Genomic DNA, 22,902 nt, shown 5'->3' on the forward strand with positions numbered 1-22,902 from the left:
CCTCTGGGGAGGGTGAGGTCACATCAGGGTGCTCCAGATTCCTATTTTATTTAATGGGTTATAACATTGCTCTCTATTTTGATGCTCAAATTGTGTCCAGTTTGGCCAGCAGGACCCCTTTCGAGCTGGCTTCTGTGTCCTATTGACATTTCTTCACCATTCTTTGAATACTTTCTTGCTCTCCGGCACAGAATGATCTAGGCACATCTTGTTTTTTTCTCTGCCTCAGCCTTGAAACCATCCATCTCTGCAAGGGTCCCTGGTTTCTTTTAGTGGGAAATGGTGTTTAGAAGCCAAGATGTGGGTGCTGGGTGTGCTCATTGCTAATGAGGTGTTGCTACTCCCAGGCCCTCTCAATGCACAGACCTAGAAGAAAAACACAAACAAGGCAAAAAACAGAATAACTATCTAATCCCTACACCATACACACATTTTAAAATAGACTTTAGAGTAGTTCACAGCAAAAGTGAGTAGAAAGTACGGAGAAGTCCCATATGCCCCCAGCCCTAACCCTCACAGCCTCCCCCGCTATTAATATCCCACACATCTATTGTATATTTGTTACAACGGATAAACCTACATCAACATCATTACTACCCAAAGTCTGTAGATTATACCAGAGTTCACTCTTGTACATTCTTTAGGTTTGGACAAATGTATAAATGACATGTATCTACCAGTAGAGTGTCTATACAGAATAGTTCCCCCGCCCTAAAAATCTTCTGCGCTCTGCCTGTTCATCCCTCCCTTCCCCCAGCCCCTGGCAGCCAATGATTTTTTTAATGTCTCTGCAATTTTGCCTTTTCCAGAATATCATATAGTTGGAATCAAAAAGTATGTAGCCTTTTCAGGTTGGCTTCTTTTGCTTAGCAATATGCATTTACGTTTCCTCCATATCTTTTCACTGCTTAATAGCTCATATCTTTATAGCACTGAATAATAACCCATTGTCTGGAGGTACTGCAGTTTATTTATCCATTCACCTGCTGAAGGGCATCTTGGCTGCGTCCAAGTTTGGGCCATTATGAATTTAAAGCTGCTCTAAACATTTGTGTGCAGCTTTTTGTGTCGATATACGTTTTCAGCTCCTTTGGATAAATACCAAGAAGCATGATCGTTGGCACACGCTTTTTATCTTTCTGTTCCAATCCAACATCGCTGGTTTGTTCTAGTTTTCTCTAAGAGGGACTTTTAGAGGGCAAAATCCTACAGATTTTGAAAGAACGGAAGAAGATGCAACAGCAAGAATGCTTGGAAAGATGAAAAGCACCCAGATGAGTGAAAAGATCTTAGCAGTCCTGAGAAAAATAACCTAGAAGAGAACAACAGCTGAGAACCAACTTTAAGCAGCAAAATTCCCTCAAATTTGAGGAGTCGTCTGAAACAGCTACAGTGTAAGTGGGAAGGGAGTTGATTGCAAGTCTATTTAAGAAGCAGCCAGATATCCCTGTTAGCCTCTCCTAACTGCAGATGAGGCAACCACACCTCCTGTGTTCTGTGAAAAGCCTAGGGATTCATCCTGGGGATGGGGGGGTGGGGCCGGCTGGAGGGGAAATAAGAGGATATGTGGCCTGGAGTGGGGTATGGGGGAGATCAGTCCATTCTGAAAACAAGCAGACTGAGAGAATGAATGTACACTCTTTCTCTACCTGACGTAAAACAGAAAAACTAAGATATAGACATGGAAGCTTCCTATTAGAGTTGGCCGATGCCCTGCCTTGAGCTGGGCCAATTTACACACCTCCCCCCGCCAAACTCCCCGTGGAAGTGCCCACTTCCTTCCAATGGCAAATAGCGTCAGCAACGGATTTTATCTTTGCCAATCTCATAGGTGAAAAATGGTACTCAGGGTAGTTTTAAATGGCAGGAAATGAAATTAAAACCGTAGTGAGACAGGCATTTCACGCCTATCAGATTGGCAACATTTTTAAAGTCTCACAATACTGATTGTTGGCGTGGAGGTGAAACAACAGAATATTTACACCCTGTGGGTGAGAACGGACATTGACATGACCGCCTGGGGAGACAGCTCAACCGATAGCTGACGACGTTCCCACTGCACACCCCAGTGCATGCTCTTTGTGAATAGAAACACTGGTAACTAAGTGCCCATTAACAGGAGAATGAAGTTGTAAGTTTTGGTATACTGATAGAGTGGAAAGCTATATACAGCAATGAAACTGAATTAACTAAAGATATAAGTATAAACATGGATGAATCCCCCCAACATAACATCAGCAGACCACAGCAAGCTGCAGAAGAATACATTCAGGATGTTATCCTTCATCTAAAGTTAAAAAATAAGCAAACGGGGCTTCCCTGGTGGCGCAGCGGTTGAGAGTCCGCCTGCTGATGCAGGGGACGCGGGTTCGTGCCCCGGTCCGGGAAGATCCCACATGCCGCGGAGCAGCTGCGCCCGTGAGCCATGGCCGCTGAGCCTGCGCGTCCGGAGCCTCTGCTCCGCAACGGGAGAGGCCACAACGGTGAGAGGCCCGCGTACCGCAAAAAAAACCCAAAAAAACAAATGACTGGTATGGATTGCTGGGTTTGTAAGCACCTGCCCTATACGTTTAAAGGAATGTGGGAGCAATAAAAGATGCCCCAATTGCGATATTGGTTGCTTCTGGTGGGCAAGGAGAAGGCTGTTATCCAGGAGGAGTAATTAGCAGGTTTCACCTAAATTGATGACATTTTGCCCTTGAACTGGATGGTCAAGACAGGGATGTTCATTGTTCCTTGTAACATTAGCACGTTGTAAATATTTCATAAGGCAAATGAGAAATGAGGGTAGGTGTCCCAGGCAGAGAGAACAGCAGGGATGAAGGTCCTGAAGCAGGAGGCTGGGATGCTAAGAGCAAAGAGCCGGGTGCACAGGGAGTGAGATGTGACGAAACAGCCAGCAGGGGCCAGGCCAGGCGGGGCCCCCTTAAGAACTGTGTTCCTTTCTCCTGAGAACAACAGGGAATCATGGAAAGAATTTCAGCGTGTAAGTTACACGATCAGATTTGCACTTTGAAATGATTGTATCAGCTACTGGATGAAAAGCAGAGGGAAGCAGGAGTGGGAGCCGTAAGCCCAGTCAGGAGTGGTGACAAATTGGAATTATAATAGAGTGACCCCAGTTCAGGTGTTCAAAATCGGAGTCAAGCGGCCTTTGAGCGTCTGGTCCCAGACACCTCTCTGCACCACTGAGAACTTGAACTTTCTTTGAACCGTGCGGGATCCGAGGACACCACCAGCTGTAGTCAGAACAATAACCTGCCAGCTGCAGCCTTTTCCTCTCAAGTTCTCTCCTTGTAACTGTGCAGCCATTTCGGACCCCAACCAATTCTTACTTAACAAGCACCCTTACTGCTTGCCAGCTCCAATTATAATTCTTGAGAAACAACTCGTGTAACTAACTGTAACTTTGCAAGTTTGCTCTCATAAGCCTCCCCTATTTTGTAATCCAGCGGAGAGCAATTCAAGTGCTTCTTGAATCTGTGTCTCCTGGGCTGCAGTCCAAACAAACCCCCAATAAACATCTTTTTATTTCAATCAGGTCTTTGTTTCTGAAATTTTGACTAACAGTAGGTTGGTGTAAGGATCCAGGTGAGGCACAATGGTGGCTTAGATCACCTTCCAAACCTGCAAGTACAGGGCTCTGGAGACAAGTGGTTGGAGTCAAGAACTGTCTAGGAGGTGAAATCAATAGCCCTGCTTAAGGGGGATGGAGGGGAGGAGGAGGTCAAGGGTGACTCCTAGCTTTCTGGCTTGAGCCCCTGAATGGATGGGGATATAGAAAATATGGTTTCCTTTTGTCACCGTATCAAATTACTACAAATTTAGTGGCTTAAAACAACATAGAGGGCTTCCCTGGTGGCGCAGTGGTTGGGAGTCAGCCTGCCAATTCGGGGGACACGGGTTCGAGCCCTGGTCCAGGAAGATCCCACACGCCGTGAAGCAGCTAGGCCCGTGCGCCACAACTACTGAGCCTGTGCTCTAGGGCTCGCGAGCCACAACTACTGAAGCCCATGTGCCTAGAGCCCGTGCTCTGCAACAAGAGAAGCCACCACAACGGGAAGCCCGCGCACCACAACGAAGAGTAGCCCCCGCTCGCCACAACTAGAGAAAGCCCGTGCGCAGCAACGAAGACCCAACGCAGCCAAAAATAAATAAAATTTACAAAAAAGCTTTAAAACAAAAAACAACATAGATTTGGGGACCTCCCTGGTGGTCCAGTGGGTAAGACTCCGTGCTCCCAAAGCAGGGGGCCAGGGTTTGATCCCTGGTCCGGGAACTAGATCCCACGCGCATGCCGCAACTAAGACCCGCCGCAGCCCAAATAAATAAATAATTAAATAAAATTTTAACGACCCGATGTAGATTTATTATCTTACAGTCCAGGAGGTCAGAAGTCCTAAAATCAGTGCATCAGGAGGACTGCGTTCCTCCTGGGGCTCTAGGGGAGAATCCATCTCCTTGCCTTTGCCGGCTTCAGGGGGCTGCCTGCTTTCCGTGGCTCATGGCCACTTCCTCCACCTTCAAAGAACCACAGCATCTTCAGATCTCTCTCTCTGCTGAGGTTGTCACACTGCCCTCTCTCTTCTGTCAAATCTCCCTTTGCCTCCCTCCTATAAGGATTCTTGTGATTATATTTTGAGCCCATCTGGATAATCAGGATAATCCCCACCCCAAGATCCTTCATTTAATCACAGCTTCAAAAGTCCCTTTTGCCATGGAAGGTAGCTCTCACAGGTTCCAGACCTCAAGGCCTGGAGATCACTGGAGGGCATTATTCAGCCTAGCATACCTGCCTGAACCAAGGAGCTCAGTCAAGGGCGCAAGCCATGCCCGGGGGGGGGGGGGGGGGGACGGTGAGTGCCCTGTCCTTGTCAGAAGGCCTCAGGGCATCTGAACTGGCCCCAGATCTCTGCTTGTTTTTGCTCTAGCAAAGTCCTTCCCCTGTTCTAGCCCGAGGGAAGAATGAGGGCCGGCTGAGTCCAATTAATGAGGGCTGGCTGAGTCCAATTCCCTGCCTGCTTCAGGAGGTGGTGGAGCTCAGTGGTGAAAAGCGTGGAGCTAGCCTGCCTGGATTCGTGTCTGAGCTTTGCCACCTCTGAGCTGTGTGACTTTGGAAAAATTGCTGAATTTCCCTGTGCATTTCCTTATGAGTATTATGGACTGACTTGTGTCTTCTCAAAATTCATGTATTGAAACCCTAAGCCCCAGCACCTCAGAACGTGACCGTATTTGGAGATAGAGCTTTTAAAGAGGTGATTAGGTTAAATGAGGCCCTTAGGGTGGGTCCTCAGCCAATCCAGCAGATGTCCACTAAGAAGAGGAAATTTGGACACAGAACAAGGAGAAACCCCAGGCACATGCAGAGGAGAGACCATGTGAGGCCACCTTGAGAAGGTGGCTGTCTGCAAGCCAGGAAGAGAGGCCTCAGAGGAAACCAAACCTGCTGACACCTTGATCTTGGACTTCCAGCCTCTGGAATTGTGAGAACACAAATTTCTCATGCCTAAGCAACCCAGTTGGTAGAATTTTGTTATGGCAGCCCTAGCAAACGAATACATCTATTAAGTCAGGATAAGACCATTATCCATCTCCTAGGGATGTTATAGATGTGTCAGGTCCTGAGCTAACAGATAGGGCTGTCATGTATTGTGTTCAATGTGCTAGATGTTGGGAAAACAGCAGTGAGTAAGGAAGACTGTTGGGATCGTCTGTTGCTACACAACATAGCACCCCGAAACTTAGTGGCTTAAGACAGCAGCACTCACTTGTGAGCTGTCCTGGGTTTACTGGGCTCAGCTGGGTGGTTCTGCGCCATGTGGTGACAGCTGGGGCTGCAGTCATCCGGATGCTTAACTAGACTTTATTTATTTATTTTATTTTTGGCTGAGTTGGGTCTTTGTTGCTGCGCGCGGGCTTTCTCTAGTTGCGGCGAGCGGGAGCTACTCTTCGTTGCGGAGCACGGGCTCTAGGCGCACAGGCTTCAGTGGTTGTGGCACGCGGGCTCAGTAGTTGTGGCTCACAGGCTCTGGAGCACAGGCTCAGTAGTTGTGGTGCACGGGCTTAGTTGTTCCGCGGCATATGGGATCTTCCTGGACCAGGGCTCAAACCAGTGTCCCCTGCATTGGCAGGCGGATTCTTAACCACTGTGCCACCAGGGAATTCCCTTAACTAGCCTTTAAATGTCCAAAATGGCTCACTCACATGGTTCTTGGCTGGAAGCTCAGCTGGGGCCCACTTCAGTCTCCTCCTTGGGGCTCCTCCAGGTGGCACCTGGGTTTCAGGTTTCCAAGTGTATGGAAAGCAGACGATGTAGGTATTTTAAGGCCAGCCTCGGAAATTACAGTCATTTCCATCTCGTGCTAGTGGTCAAAGCAAGCGTCACGGCCAAGGCCAGATTCTAATGGGAAGGCCTCCACAGGGGCTGAGTCCCAGGGAAGTGTTCATGGATGGCTTTCTGTGGAAAGTGGCTGCCACACCAATAAAGATCGTTGCCTCACATCACATTCTAGCTCAGGGCTTTTTGATTGAAAGTTGGGCTGGGAGTTCCCTGGTGGTCTAGTGGTTAGGATTTGGTGCTTTCGCTGCTAAAAAAAAAAAAAAAAAAAAAGTCGGGCTGCCAGGGATGCTCCTGGTATCCCGTGGAAGCAGGCAGAGTTCTGGGAGCTTTTCTCAAGTGCCCCACAACTTAATATTTTCCTCTCCCACTCCTCATTCTAGAAGGTGCCTTTTTAGGTGAAGGAAATTAGCGCTTATTTCATGAGGCAGTCTTTTTCTTAAACTTTTTTTGGGGAAATTATTATGGGAAAATTGCAAAAATTGGACTGAGATACCCATATAACCCTTTACTCAGCTTCCCCTAATATTAGCATCTCACATAACTAAAGTCCAACTATCAAAAGCAGGAAATTAACATTGGTACAAAACCAGTAACTCAATGACAGACCTTATTTGAATTTTAGCAGTTTTCCCTTTAATGTCCTTTTTTCTGTTCCAGAAACCAATCCAGGATCCAACACTGCATTTAGTGGTTCTTCCTCCTGAGTGTCCCCCAATCCTTATCTTCCATGGCCTTGGCACTTTTTTTTTTTTTTTGATGTGGACCATTTTTAAAGTCTTGATTGAATTTGTTACAAGATTGCTTCTGCTTTATGTTTTAGTTTTTTTGGCTGCGAGGCATGTGGGATCTTAGCTCTCCAACCAGGGATTGAACCCACACACCCTGCATTGGAAGGCAAAGTGCCGCGAGGCATGTGGGATCTTAGCTCCCCAACCAGGGATTGAACCCACACCCCCTGCATTGGAAGGCAAAGTCTTAACCACTGGACCACCAGGGAAGTCCCAACCTTGGCACCTTTAAAGGATATCGATCAGTTATTTTGTAGAACATCCCTCAGTTTGGGTTTGTCCGAGGTTCCTTCATGATTATATTGACAATGTGCATTTTTGTCAAGAATACCCCAAAAGTGATGTTTTGCTCCTTGGTGTGTTATATTGAGGGTGCATGATGTAGCTGTGTCTTATTATAAGTGATATTAACCTTGATTACTTGGTTAAGGTGGTGTCTGCTGGGTTTCTTCAGTGTGAGATTACTGTTTTTCCATTGTAATTGACAAATGTCTTGGGGGAGATACTTTGAGACTATGCAAATGTCCTGTTTCTCCTCGAACTTTTGCCCACTAATTTTAGCATCCATCAGTAAGTAGATCTTGCCTGCAACAATTTTGATCAGGCAGTCTTTTAAATCTCTCTCTTTTTTTTTTTTTTGGTGGCATAAATTATGTGTGTGTTGGGGAGGTTGGGGAATCTGACGCTACTGTAGGGGAGGAGGGACTTCCTTCTACCCTCTTCCAGTTCAGTGGCCGGGTCTGTGAACTAAACTGACAACAGGCAGATTAACAAGAGAAAAGTCATACAGATTTATTAATTTTCAATTTTATGTGCACAGGGGTATCATACAAAAAAAATAGTGAGTACCCCCCCCCCCCAAAACAGTGAAATCTGAGAGTTTACATACCATCTTAATAGGGGAAAGGGAAGGGAAGAGAGGTCACATATGGGAGAGAAAGTGATTTTTACAGAAGATAAATGGGCCCTTAGGAGAAAAGATGGGAGAAATGAGAGTTTGTGTCAATGTTTGTCTAGATTTTGTGCCAACTTCTAGTCTCCTCTCATGGGATAAGAGTCAATCTTCCCTGGTTGATGAAATTCCCAGAGAGGCAATTTATGACAACTCCATTTTTTTTGAAGAGGATCTAATTTTAGACAGGTATAGGAAGTTCAGAGAAGGCCTCTGCATTTGTTGATTCTCGAATGTCTTCACCTCAAAACAGTCCTCATGCAAATATGGCATATTTTGATCTCCTAAATTTCCCCCATCTGAAGCTTTGTCCGAAGTTTCACATATGAAAAGTTGAGTGGTTGGCTGTGGAGAGAAGATTCAGGTTAGCAGTTGAGTGGCAAGAGGTCTGCAAAGTGAGATACAAACATAGATTAGAATGAGAATAAACAAAGAGCAGAGAAGAATGCTTCCCCACATCCCAGGAAACCAGCCTCCCAGTCTGGGGAACAGGTCCGTCCAATAAAATGGCTGAGACTCATTTAATTGATGGAGAGTGTTCATCTTCTTCCTTTCTTTCTTTTTTAGTTTTTGGCCGCGCCGTGCAGCATGCGGGATCTTAGTTTCCCGACCAGAGATCAAACCCGCTGCCCCTGCAGTGGAAGCGCGGAGGCTTAACCGCTGGACCACCAGGGAAGTCCCCTATCTTTTCTTTTTTTTTTTTAATGTTTATTATTATTATTTTGGCTGCGTCAGGTCTTTAGTTGTGGCACGCGGAATCTTCATTGCTGCATGTGGGATCTTTTGCGGCGCGCGGGCTTCTCTCTAGTTGTGGCGCGCAGGCTCTGTAGTTTGCGGCACGCGGGGCTCTCTAGTTGAGGTGTGCCGGCTCAGTAGTTGTGGCACGTGGGCTTAGATGCCCCGCGGGCTTAGATGCCCCGCAGCGTGTGGGATCTTAGTTCCCCCACCAGGGATCAAACCCCTGCCCCCTGCAATGGAAGCACGGAGTCTTAACCATTGGGCCACCAGGGAAGTCCCCTATCTTCTCTTTTAAAAGGTATAAACTAGACACTGTCCTGTCGGATTCACATAAAGGCAGCATTTTCTGCCAATGATTTCACAAGCTCCTCCTTGCTTGCAGTCAGTGTACCCAGGGTGGGACAATTTGGGGATACAACAGAGGCTAAACTGTTACCTTCTGATTGGAGCACTTGCAATGTCTGCATATGCTATCGAACTCCTGTTCTATGACCACGGAAGGTTCAGGATCGCCTTTTCCAACTTTTCCCCAAAGTTGGAAATAAGACTCTCACCACTGAAACTATCCCGGCCATACACAAGTGGATTTTTATGTCTTCTCGTCTTTGTGAACGAAGGAGCGCACATCTGTAATTTGCTGGCATTTAAGGTGGACAGCCTGGCGATGGAGGGAACCCGGTATCCGAGTCACACTGTCCTGACCACTTAGTTAGGAAGATACCTTATCACCACAGGAGAGAAAAAGGTCAGTGTGGTTCACCAACAGGGTCAGAGTAAAACCTACAGTTCCCTAGGATCGGGGAGGTTCACAACCTTTGTCCTTTGGGCATATCACCACCTGGACACCTCCATTCTCCACGTGCTTCTGTCCACTTGCAAGAGTGTTGCCAGACCAGGTTCATCTGCCCAACACACAGCAAGCCAAACACGGAGGTGCCGCGGTTTGCAGCACAGAAGGGGTTATTCTCCTCCCAAGGCAGCCAAGCGAGCAGATGGGGAGAGCAGATCTCAAATCCGCCTCCCCAAAGGCGAGGGGCTTGGGATATTGATGGACCAAAGAAGCAGGGTGGTCTTAGGCGGGGAAAAGGTGATGGGAGGGAGGGAGAAGGTGAGGTAATCGGTGTTCTGCGCAGGCGTATCTAAGCTACATTCTTCTTCATGGGATGCGAGAGCAAATTTGGGAGAATTTGGGGCTGTGATGTCAGAAGGTCACCCATCCAACAGCAAGTCTGTTCTGTGCAGACTCCCATCAGCCATGTTGGTTGCATCTGGTTTCAGCCAGTTTTGTTGTATTACAAGCAGAGGGGTTTATAACAAGCTATTCCCTTAGCTACTGCTCTGTTAGACAAGCTCTAGACTTTCTGTGAGTCACCAGTTTCTGTTGTGGGTTTTTAAACCCTAGGCTTCGTGGTTTGAAGAGCAGGACAGGTTGCAGAATATCTGATCGGGGAGGCCAGCGGGCCAGCTTTGGCAACTGTAAGGCTTGGCTTTGTCACCTGAGCAAGAGAGTCCAGATTTGGGGTTTCCCCATAGATAACTGGTGGTGTCAGGCAGCCTGATCATGGGAACAGCTGGGCTCCTCCAGGTCGTTCATGGGTGGCCTGTGAACCAACAGAAACTTCTGGTGATCTCGCAGTTTTTGTCACTAGCGTTAGTGCTAGAAACACTTATGCCCTCTGTGAGCGGTTTGAGGACGTTGCCTCTAGAATCAAACCACAGGGTTTGGTCGCCGTATTACCTTTAAAGGTCACCTCTGGTCTAGCATTATGCCTGTTTGCACAGCAAAGGGACAAGTTCCTTTCCAATGATTTTTTAAAAAATTTTTATTTATTTTTGGCTGCATTGGGTTTTCATTGCTGCGCGCGGGCTTTTCTCTAGTTGCAGCGAGCGGGGCCTATTCTCTGTTGTGGTGCGTGGGCTTCTCATTGCGGTGGCTTCTCTTGTTACAGAGCATGGGCTCTAGGCATGTGGGCTTCAGTAGTTGTGGCACACAGACTCAGCAGTTGTGGCTCGCAGGCTCTAGAGCGCAGGCTCAGTAGTTGCGGCACACGGGCTTAGTTGCTCTGCGGCATGTGGGATCTTCCCGGACCAGGGATCGAACCTGCGTCCCCTGCATTGGCAGGTGAATTCTCAACCACCGCACCAGCAGGGAAGTCCCTTTTCCAATGTTTTTACCCGAGCAAGAGATAGACCTTGAGCTGCCATAGAGGGATTTCCGAGCCCAAAGAACTCACCAGAGAGGGAGATGGAGTTGGGGTGTTTTGGGGTCATGGATACCATATCCTTTAGTTCATCCATCTTCTGTAGTTAGTTCATCAGGTGATCATACTGGCAGAATGAAAACTGGGTCACGTTCCTTTTCTCGACTAGATTTTTTTTTTTTTTTTTTTTTTGGCCACGCTGCACGGCATGCAGAATCTTAGTTCCCTGACCAGGATCCAACCCATGCCCCCTGCAGTGGAAGCACAAAGTCTTAACCACTGGTCCACCAGGAAAGTCCCTCTTGACTAGATTATGACATAACCAGCAATCAGATTGATTCATTAAGATGGCCATGATTTGGAAGATGGGTGCAGGGGGCTGCTAGTTTGTCCTTGACCTATGGAAAAAGCAGTCGGAGTGGATAGGAGTAAGATACAGTTTGAAAGAGAGCCATGACGCATGAACAGAGACAGAATAGGACCGATGGAGGCAAGCCACTTCCCATCAGCCTTTCAATAAATGGGAGAAAAGGAGAAACTTTCGTTTAAATTGTCAAAGGACTTTTGTTTTGTTTTCCTGCTGTCCTGGGAGGGGGGGTTCAAAGGAAGAGGAAAGAAAAACCAAAAAAGTGAAGATGAAGTTCTTGATCTGTGATCTTGGGAAACGGCTGTCTCCTTCTGCGCATCGTCAGCTGCAGGAGGCGGGGAACTGGCTTCGGAACTTTTTCGTTGGAGGTCATCATCTGTAGGGATGGGCTTGCGAGTGTCCTGGGAGTGCTGACCTGGGTCTAGTTTGGCATGTTTCCTGGGAATCCAGCAGGATCTCTCTTTTATTGTGATGGCAGTGCAGGTGGTCAGCAATACTCGCGAGATCCTTCCCAGCGAGGTGATAGCAGTGCTTTCTTCCAAAACCTTGACATACACTGGATCTCCTGGTCAGAAGGAGGACAAGGCATGTTGATCGGTGACGGCCTGTCAACAACGTGCTCCACGAACACAGGTAGACCTCTTTTATTGCACTTTGCTCTACTGCACGTCACAGGTGCTGCATTTTTACAAACTGAAGGTTTGTGGCAACCCTGCGTGGAGCAGGTCTGTTGGCGCCATTTTTCCAACAGCATTTGCTCGCTTTGTGTCTCTGGGTCAGTAATGCTTGCAATATTTCAAACTTTTTCATTAATGATCTATTTGCTATGATGATCTGTGCTCAGCGATCCTTGATGTCACTATTGTAATTATTTTTGGGGTGCCAGGGGCAGCACCCGTCTGTAAGACGGCAAACTTAATTGATAAATACTGTGTGTGTTCTGACTGCTTCACCGACCGGCCCTTCCTCTGTCTTTCTCCCTGTCCTCGGGCCTCCCTGTTCCCTGAGACACAACAATATCGAAATTAGGCCAATTACTAACCCTACAGGAACCTCTAAGTGTTCAAATGAAAGGAAGAGTCACGTGTCTCTCACTTAACATCAGAAGCTAGAGGGGACTTCCCTGGCGGTCCAGTGGTTAGAACTCCGCGCTTGCACTGCAACGGGCAGGGGTTCAATCCCTGGTCGGGGAACTAAGATCCCACAAGCCACGTGGTGAGGCCCAAAAAAAAAAAAAAAAAAGGAAAAAAATCTAGAAAGAGTTAAGCTTAATGGAGGCATGTTGAAAGCCAAGATAGGCCGAAAGCTTGGCCTCTCTTGCCGAACAGTTTAGCCAAGTTGCGATTGCAAAGGAAAAGTTCTTGACGGAAATGAAAAGTCCTACTCCAGTGAACACGCGAATGCTAAGAAAGCCAAACAGCCTTATTGCTGAGACGGAGAAAGTGTGAGTGGTCTGGATAGAAGAGCAAACCGGCCACAACGTTCCCTTCAGCGAAAGCCTCCTCCAGAGCAAGGCCCTAACTCTCTTGAATTCTGTGAAGGCTGAGAGAGGCGAGGAAGCTGCAGAAGAGAAGTCTGAAGCCAGCAGAGGTTGGTTCCTCAGGTTTAAGGAAAGAAGCCGCCTCCGTAACCTAAAGGTGCAAAGTGAAGCAGCAAGTGCTGATGGAGAAGCTGCAGCAAGTTACCCAGAAGATCTAGCTAAGAAATTCATGAAGGAGGCTACACTAAACAACAGATTTTCAACGTACATACAGTTCATAAAGCTATAGCTGCCATAGATAGTGATTCCTCTGATAGATCTGGGCAAAGTAAATTTTTTAATATATATTTTAATTTATTTTTGGCTGAGTTGGGTCTTTGTCGCTGCACGCAGGCTTTCTCTAGTTGTGGTGAGCGGGGGCTAGTCTCCGTTGCGGTGCCCGGGCATCTCACTGCGGTGGCTTCTCTTGTTGTGGAGCACGGGCTCTAGGCGCGCGAGCTTCAGTAGTTGCAGCACACGGGCTCAGTAGTTGAGGCACGCGGGCTCTAGAGCGCAGGCTCAGTAGTTGTGGTGCACGGGCTTAGTTGCTCCGCGGCATGTGGGATCTTCCCAGACCAGGGATTGAACCCATGTCCCCTGCATTGGGAGGCAGATTCTTAACCACTGTGCCACCAGGGAGGTCCCAGAAAAGTAAATTTTGAAACCTTCTGGAAAGGACTCACCATTCTAGACGGTTGAGGAGGATGTTACAAGGTATGACATTTTAGGGAGCATCCCAGAGTTTGTGCAAAGCAAGCAGCTTGTTTCTGCTGTAAATTTATTTATGTATTTATTTCCACCGTTCCTTAGTCTGATTCCAGTCACAGAGGAATACCAAACTGAGGGATAATCTCAGTTCTTCACTTCTTTTCCACCATCATAGCATCAGCACATCTAGTTGGATAACCTCCAGCCCCTCCAGTAAACATGCAATCAGCAAACAGCAGAAATAGCTCGAAGCCGGAGGTCAATGTATGGAACGTGTGTGGGACAGTGCAAGGGTCACTGTGGACCTTGGAGGATTTCCTGAGATAAGCTGTTCTCCAGAGACCTGCTGAGAGTCCCGAACGGCACATCAGGAAATACTTTGCTTAGAAATTTTATGGATGCCGGCGCGGAACCCATTGTCCTTTAGTTGCTTTGTTGCCGCCCGTCTGCACTCAGGTTCCACCTAACGGGAGATAAGGCAGCCGGCAGGTCAAATCATAGCTCAATAAAAAAAGAAAAAGAAAGGGGGGGGCCACTGGAAGTCCATTTGGCCCAATGTATAATCCGCTAGTGAATGTTTGGTTCATTTTTTAAAACTTGAGGTGTAATTGACTTTTTTCTTTCTGGCTGCATCTCGGCCTGTGGGATCTTAGTTCCCCAACCAGGGATCGAACCCGGGCCCCCTGCAGGGGAAGCGCGGAGTCTTAACCACTGGACCGCCAGGGAAGTCCCGACATATAACATTATATTAGTTTCGCGTACACAACATAGTGATTCGATATTTGTATATATTGTGAAATGATCACAGTAAGTCTAGTTAACATTCGTCACCATACATAGTTAAAAAAACAATTTTTTTTCCTTGTGATAAAGAGTTGTAAGATCTACTCTCTCAGCCGTTTTCAAATATGCGATGCGGTATTATGAACTACAGGCACCATGCCCTACGTTACATCCTCAGGACATACCGTCTGGCACCCTTTTGTAGCCGTTTGTCTTTTTCAGTTTGTGGGGCACTTACCTGACTAACTGATAATATCGGTCGGGGATAAAGGCAGGTTTAGACATTGGGTGGAGAAGGGGTGCGGGGGGTGGGGCGTTTAGCACGCTTATGGCCTCTGTTCATCCCTGGAGATGGAGTGTCAGTCTCCACGGTGTGGGCTCCACGGAGGACAGCAGTGATTTTAGCAGGGAGGTCAATTAGACCGTAATAGGGCAGCAGTGATATCCCCGTTGGCAGTCGGGGTACCAGCAGAGGTTAATAAGAATCCGTGGGATTTCCACATGCGCCAGCAGCGCAGCAGACTCCAAAAGCGTATCTGGAGTCGGCGTATGTACTGCCTGTTTGCAAGCTCTAGGAAGAGCTATGAGCTGGGCTGCTTGGGCTGACTTTACAGTGGGCGAAGCATATACCTCCAGCATTTCATGTGGGGAAATTCGGGCACGACTGGTGATCAGGTATCCCCGGGAATTTCATCTACAGGAGCCATCGCAAAATAGAAGTCCGGGTTGTCTGAGGGGGTGTCTAAGAGGTGCTCTCATGGCTTTGAGACCGTTTCTCTAGCTGCAGGGCAATCGGGTGGATGGCGTGGGGCTCTCCATCACCAGGGAGGGACAGTAGTGCAAACGGGTTTAAAGTGTTACAGCGATGGAAGAGGATGGTGGGGTGGGTTCCTAGGGCCAACTGTGTAGACAGGGGCCGTGTCATAGGAACAGCAGGGGGAGCAGAGGGGACTGGGGCGCCCCGTGTGAGGGTGGTGGCTCAGGGGGCCGTGCCAGATGCCACAGGGTCTAACTGACCTGGGAAATACGCTACAGGACTTATCTGAGAAGCCAAAAGTTGTCCTAAAATACCTACAGCAATTCCACCATCTTCATAGCAATAGAGGTGAAAAGCTTTGTCAAAATGAGGTCAGCCAAGAGCTGGGGGTGTAGACAATGACCATTTTAAAGTTTCAGGGGACCGATGTCCATTGCAGCACTATTTACAATAGCCGAGATATGGAAGCAACCTAAATGTCCATCAACAGAGGAATAGATAAAGAAGATGTGGTATATATATATGCAATGGAATATTACTCAGCCATAAAAAAGAACGAAATAATGCCATTTGCAGCAACATGGAGGGACCTAGAGATTGTCATACTGAGTGAAGTAAGTCAGACAGAGAAAGACAAATATATGATATCACTTATATGTGGAATCTAAAAAAATAATACAAATGAACTTACATACAAAAGAGAGATAGACCCACAGACATAGAAAACAAACTTATGGTTACCAAAGGGAAAGGGGGGGGGATAAATTAGGAGTTTAGAAATTAACATAAACACACTAGTATGTATAAAATAGACTGCCAACAAAGACCTATGGTACAGCACAGGGATTTTGTAATAACCTATAAGGGAAAAGAATCTGAAAAAGAATAGATATGTAAGTATATGTATAACTGAATCACTCTTCTGTACACTTGAAACTAACACAACATTGTAAATCAGCTATGCTTCAGTTACAAGAAAACAGTTTCAGAGGAGGTTCATGCTTCCGAGGGCCAGGACGTGGGCTCCAGGTAGCATCTGGAAGGAGGGCAAGTAAAGCTTGAACAAGGGCAGCAAAAATAGGAATCCGTTGGCGGCAGTAGCCAGGTGTGTCAGGGATTTACACGGCTGCTTTTTTGATTCGGGGAGAGGGATGGACAGAAGGGATTTAAGGTGTTTTGGGGTGAGTTTTGTGAGTCCCCTGCAATAACTCCTGTCCTGAGTAGGTGGCAGTGGTTAGCAGCCACTGAAACGTAGATCTGAAAGCTTTCTGGTCTTGTCTAGTGAGTGCCCTAAGGAGAACGAGAGGGTCTGTCTGGTCACCATGCTCGTCTAGTTACAGAGTAAGAGACCACCCATGTCTTGAGCAAGGATGGGGCCCGGGGTAACGGCTACAAAGCGAAGTCAACTGTGAGGACTTGGGAAGATAATAGAGGAAGACACCCAACATCCCTGAGGTACATGAGTCCATGTTAATCGTCTCCCTTGAAACGTAATTGCAGAGAGAAATTGTGAGTGAGGAGTCAACAGCGGGGGAAAGAAAGCTGAGCAGAGGTCAATCCCTGTAAACCAGGCTGCGGCAGCGGGGGCTGATGTGAGGATAGCGGCTGGATTAGGGACTCGGGTGGAGAGGGGTGGCAAGAGTTTACGGATTTACCCCCTTGTACAAATACTAAAATAAATAAAAAATTTTAAACATCTTTATTGGAGTATAATTGCTTTACAATGCTGTGTTAGTTTCTGCTTTATAACAAAGTGAAAAAATACGGAACACTTCACAAATCTGTGTGTCATCCTTGTGCAGGGGCCATGCTAATCTCTGTATCGTTCCAATTTTAGTATATGTGCTGCCGAAGTGAGCATATAAATTTTTTAAAAAAGAAATCCAATTCCCGATCCTCTTTTTAAAAAATATTCATTTATTTATTTAGGCTGTGCTGGGTTTTAGTTGCAGCACACGGGATCTTTAGTTACGGCATGCAGGCTTCTTAGTTGCGGCATGCATGCAGGATCTAGTTCCCCAGCCAGCGATCGAACCCGGGACCCTTGCATTGGGAGCATGGAGTCTCACCCACTGGACCACCAGAGAAGTCCCCTGATCCCCTATCTTAAGTTAAATGTTGGGTGCTGGGGTGTGACTGAGGATAGACTGACCTTGTCCTTGATGGGGAATTGCCCCCAGAAGGGGGAGAACGGACCCTCTGAGGGCTCGGTGTTCTGGGATGATTGCTTTTTGTTGTTGTTTTTTTGGCTGTGTTAGGTCTTCGTTGCTGTGTGCGGGCTTTCTCTAGTTGAGGCGAGTGGGAGCTACTCTTCGTTGTGGTGTGCGGGCTTCTCATTGCGGTGGCTTCTGTTGTGGCGGAGCATGGGCTCTAGGCGTGCGGGCTTCAGTAGTCGTGGCATGCGGGCTCGGTAGTTGTGGCTCGCAGGCTGTAGAGCACAGTCTCAGTAGTTGTGGCACATGGGCTTAGTTGCTCCGCAGCATCTTCCTGGACCAGGGCTCGAACCCGTGTCCCCTGCATTGGCAGGCGAATTCTTAACCACTGAGCCAGGATTAGTCCCAGGGAAGTCCCCTGGATGATTGCTTTTTAAGCTTTCCTTTATTTGAAGTTCAGGACAACTGCTTTCCCAATGCCTGGCTTTTTACACAACGTGCAGTTGTCTTGGGACAAAGGCAAGGACTGTTGATTTTAATTGCTCTTTCCTCCTGCTTTCCTGAAGGCTATTTTGCAGTCTCTGTAATAACATTGAGAGATTGTCCATCCCAACTGCACAATTTTGGATTTGCCTCTTTATATCAGGGAGAAGATTTCCAACTAAAACAGAAATCAAAAGATTTCTGTGTTCTGGGGCTTTTAGGTTTGGTGCAGCGTGTCTTTGAAAAGTCTGCGTAACGCCTTCCACAGAGATCTGGGGATGTTCGTCTTCTTCCTGAGCGCACAATTCAACCCGGAACCAGTTCACCTTTGGAGGAAAGGCCTTCAGCATCATTCCTATCAGCCTCTACCTGCATCATTTCCTGGTCATTTGCAGGAGGGCCTGGGAAGGATCGGCCACCAGTTTCCCCGGTGTGGGGAGTTTTCTCCAGGAGGTCTTGGCGTATAGCTATAGTATAATCACAGGTGGAAAGAACGCCCCTTACAAGCTGCCCCTGTGAGCAGGGTTATAAATGCCCACTAATCTTTCTAGCTCCTCTCACCATTTGGCAGGATCTTCTGAAAGTGAGAGTAAAGGGGCTTTGTAGTTTAAAAGATCTGCTGGTGTCCAGGGCACGTGAACTCTTTGTGTTGGGGGTCCAGGATACATTCACCAAGCCCTTTGCCTGGGAAAGCCTGAAGCTGATGGGTTTTGATTATAGAGCCCTGGGAAGTACTCCTGATGGCCAGAGACGGCAAGACAGATCCTGGAGCCTCTGCCAGGTTTTCTTCCTCAGCATCAGTATTTACATAAATAACCTACATCCCCCAGGCCTGGAGGATCCTGCCAGAGTGCTTTCTGGAATTCTCGCAGGGAAAGGGAACTTAATGCTCGCAGCTGGGTGTTTGAGAGATTTTTCTGGGGAGGTTGGAGGAGTTTTAGGAATTAAAGGAATTTGCTGAGGAGGTGAGATTAGATTTGGGGAGGGGGATTTGGGGCAGGGACCCAGAGATCCAAAGATCTTCTGGAGGGTCAGCGACAGGGAGTTGGTTATAAAGGGGCATATAGGAGGGTGGAAAAGGGGAATTTATGGGGGCTGTGGATTTTCATTTTTGTTCTAAGTCTGATTTCTGTTTTTTACTCTTGTTAAAGGAGTCCCTAAGGTTAGCCAGAATGCTCTTTTGTGTCCCTCTATCAATTTGATCTTGGTAACAATAGGACATTTATATAGGATGAGAGGTCTCTAAAATCTTTTTTTTTTTTTGGCTGCTTCGGGTCTTAGTTTCGGCACGTGGGCTCTTTGTTGCACTCGGGCTTCTCTCTAGTTGTGGCCTGCGGGTTTTCTCTTCTCTAGTTGTGGCGCATGGGCTCCAGGGCACGCATGGGCTCTGTAGTTTGCGGCACGCCGGCTCTCTCATTGAGGCGTGCAGGCTCAGTAGTTGTGGTACCCGGCCTAAGTTGCCCTGGGGCATGCAGGATCTTAGTTCCCCGACCAGGGATCGAACCCACGTCCCCTGCATTGGAAGGCAGATTCTTTACCACAGGACCACCAGGGAAGTTCCCTCTAAAATCTTTTAGAAATGTAAATGTTTTTCCAAATCAAAGGATCCCTTATCTCACCATTGATGGGTAGGATCTTCAAAGGTGTATCCATTCTTATAGTGACTCAATCCAATAAGCCTTTTTATGGCAAGACCCAGAGGTAATTTTCCTGGCTTAGAATAAATGTTCACCATGGATCCAAGAAGCATCACCCAAACTGGTTGCAGAAGACATACCTCCCATGATCCAAAAGACCACTCCCAAAGATAGCCCTTAAGGAGGCAAAGATCCTTATTGCCACAGGTGGTAAAAAATATTTATGAAAACTCATGTCTCCAGTCTCCCACAGAAATGAGACACTTCCAGTCACAGACCTGGTAATCTATGACTACAAGCAGACAAGACTGGGATGGGATTTTCCCACCACGACAAGGCAACAAGGTTAGAGCAGCACAGCCCCTGATGCGCTCGGACTCCTAATTAAAACGAACTCCCCTGAGAGCTGGCACCATCAGAGAAAGAAAATACTGCTTGTCACTTCGCATCTGGGGTTCCTACACCCTGCTGGCCGGACACTTGATGGAAGCCGCGCCCCCCAGCTGGGCAAACCAGAGAGAGTGTTCTCACTGGTTACAAAGCCAAGCTCTCGGGACACCAGAGGAGATGAAAGCAGAGTTTCATCTGGTTTGATTTTTTTATGGGTGACCCACAGCAAAGTTTGTCTAGATAGATGCCAGTCTGGGAACTGTAAACTCACCAGGCTGTGAGGCCAGCTCAAACCCCAGGCTTGTAGAGCCTTTACCTTTCTTCTACCTTATGATTCTCCTAATGACAATCAACACAAGAGACAACCATCATCAAAAAGTCTACAAATAATAAGTGCTGGAGAGGGTGTGGAGAAAAGGGAACCCTCCTATACTGTTGGTGGGAATGTAAATTGGTGTAGCCACTATGGAGAACGGTATGGAGGTTCCTCAAAAAAACCATAGAGCTACTATATGATCCAGCAGTCCCACTCCTGGGCATATATCCAGAGAAAACTCTAATTTGAAAAGACACGTGCACCCCAGTGTTCATAGCGGCACTATTTACAATAGCCAAGACATGGAAGCCACTTAAGTGTCCATCGACAGATGAATGGATAAAGAAGATGTGGTACATATATATAATGGAATATTAGCCATAAAAAAGGAATAATGCCATTTGCAGCAACATGGATGGACCTAGAGATTATCATACTAAGCGAAGTACCTCAGAAAGAGAAAGACAAATACCATGTGATATCACCTATATGTGGAATCTAAGACAATGATACAAATGAACTTATTTACAAAACAGAAACAGACTTATAGACATGAAAACAGACTTATGGTTACCAAAGGGGAAATGGCGGGGGAGGGATAAATTAGGAGTTTGGGATTAACAAATACAAATTACTATATATAAAATAGATAAACAACAAGGACCTACTTTTAGCACAAGGAATTACATTCAATATCTTGTAATAACCTCTAACAAAAAAGAATCTGAAAAAATATATATATATATATACACATACACATACAGGCAAAGGAACACAATGACCATCAAAACAGGGAAAGGATGAATTAAAACCCAGAGTACTCAAGACAAAAAACACAGGAATCACTATACACCCCCAAAACTAGTTCATATTAATGTTTTCTCCAGCTAAGGTAAGTTTAGAAGGGAGAAATACCATAGGGACCTGTACTGCTGGGTTTGATCAGACCCCACGCAGAGAAAAGAAGTCTTACCTTTTGCTGCCTCCAGAGTGGACAGAATGTTCCAGCCAATGAGATCTCATCCCCGTTGCTGGAAATCATAGGGGAGGGAAGACTTTCCTTCTGCTCTCCTGGGTCTCCAATGGCTGGGTCTGCGAACTAAACTGATGACAGGCAGATTAACAGGAGAAAAGGCAGACAAACTTATTAATTTTTAAGAACTGAAGTATAGTCGGTTTATAGTGTTTCAGGTGTACAGCAAAGTGATTCAGTTGATATATATATGTATTCTTTTTCAGATTCTTTTCCATTATGGTTTATTACAAGATATTGAATATAGTTCCCTGTGTTATATATAATAGTAGGTCCTTGTTGTTTATCTATTTTAAATATAAAAGTGTGTATCCGTTAATCCCAAATTCCCAAATTATCCCTCCCCAAATATATTAATTTCACATGCATGGTTGTATCAGAAAAGAAGAGTACCCCTCAAAAGCAGTGAGAGTTGAAAGCTTATATATACCATCTTCACGGGGAAAGGGAGGGGGAGAGAGGCCACTTATGGGAGAGCAAATGATTTTTATGGAAGATAAACGGGCCTTAAGGAGAACAGATAGGCAATTTGATAGTTTGTGACAATATCTGTCTGGGTTGTGCTGTCGACTTCTGGTCTACTCTCCTAGGGAAGCAATTTCTGACAAGTGAGTTCTTTTTTTTTTTTTTTTTAAGGATCGATTTTTAGGTAGATAAGGGGAGTTCAGAGAAAGCTTCTCCTACATTTATTGATTCTCAAATGTCTTCAGCTCAAAATAATCTTTATGCCAGCACCCACTCTCCAAGCACTGTGCCTTTTCTCCCCTAAAGCAGAGGAATCACTATTTACCCAGATAAACAAAAGTTGAAGGAGTTCATTACCACTAGACCTGCCCTGCAAGAAACATTAAAGGGGGTCCTTCAGGTTGAAATGAAAATAAGTTAAACAGTAACTCGAAGCCATATGAAGACATAAAGTCCTCCCATAAAGGTAATACACTGGCAAATATAAAAGCCAGTATTATTTTAATCTAGAATTGTAACTCCACTTTTTTTTAATAAAATTTTTTTTTTGTCCGTGCCACTCAGCTTGCAGGATCTTAGTTCCCTGACCAGGGATTGAACCTGGACTATGGCAGTGAAAGCGCCGAGCCCTAATCACTGGACCACCAGGGAATTCCCCACTTTTAATTTTCTATAGAATTTAAAAGACAAATGCATATATTAATTACTTAATTACTTATAGATTATAAATTATTAATGTAATGCAATAACAGTAACAGAAAGAAGAAAAAACATGATTATCTCAACTGAGGCAGAAAAAGCCTCAATTTTGACAAAATTCAAAATTTTTCATGATGAAAATATCCAACAAACTAGGAATAGAAGGAAATTACCTTAACATCATCAGGCCTTTTATGAAAAGCCCACAGTTGACAACATACTCAATGGTGAAAGACCAAAAGCTTTTCCTCTAAGATCAGGAACAAGACAAAAATGCCAGCTTTACCACTTCTATTTAACGAAGTACTGGAAGTCCTAGACAGAACAATTAGGCAAGAAAGTGTAGTGGAAGGTATCCAAATTGGAAAAGAAGAAGAAAAATTAACTGGGTTTGCAGACAACATGATCTTGTACGTAGAAAACTCTAAAGATTCCACAAAAAACTTGTTAAAACAATAAATGAATTCATAAAGTTACAGATTCAAAACAGACACACACAGATCAGTTGTTTTCTATACACTAAGAATTAACAAACCAAAAAAGAAATTAAGAAAACATTCCATCTACAATAGC

General features: G+C 46.1%; 1 long non-coding RNA gene and 1 other non-coding gene across 2 annotated transcripts; both read right to left on the reverse strand.

The window, feature by feature from the left end:
- Window positions 1–7,910: 7,910 nt before the first annotated feature.
- On the reverse strand, window positions 7,911–22,607 carry LOC117201794 (uncharacterized). The gene is made up of 3 exons (XR_004483914.2): window positions 22,503–22,607; window positions 21,106–21,236; window positions 7,911–8,425 (listed from the first exon to the last, which is right to left on the reverse strand). It is a non-coding gene; the product is annotated as an uncharacterized LOC117201794 (long non-coding RNA).
- Window positions 16,911–17,014, reverse strand: LOC117201848 (U6 spliceosomal RNA). The gene has a single exon (XR_004483976.1). It is a non-coding gene; the product is annotated as a U6 spliceosomal RNA (small nuclear RNA).
- Window positions 22,608–22,902: the final 295 nt, after the last annotated feature.

The sequence above is a fragment of the Orcinus orca genome, chromosome 20, assembly GCF_937001465.1.
Source record: "Orcinus orca chromosome 20, mOrcOrc1.1, whole genome shotgun sequence".
Taxonomy (NCBI): domain Eukaryota; kingdom Metazoa; phylum Chordata; class Mammalia; order Artiodactyla; family Delphinidae; genus Orcinus; species Orcinus orca.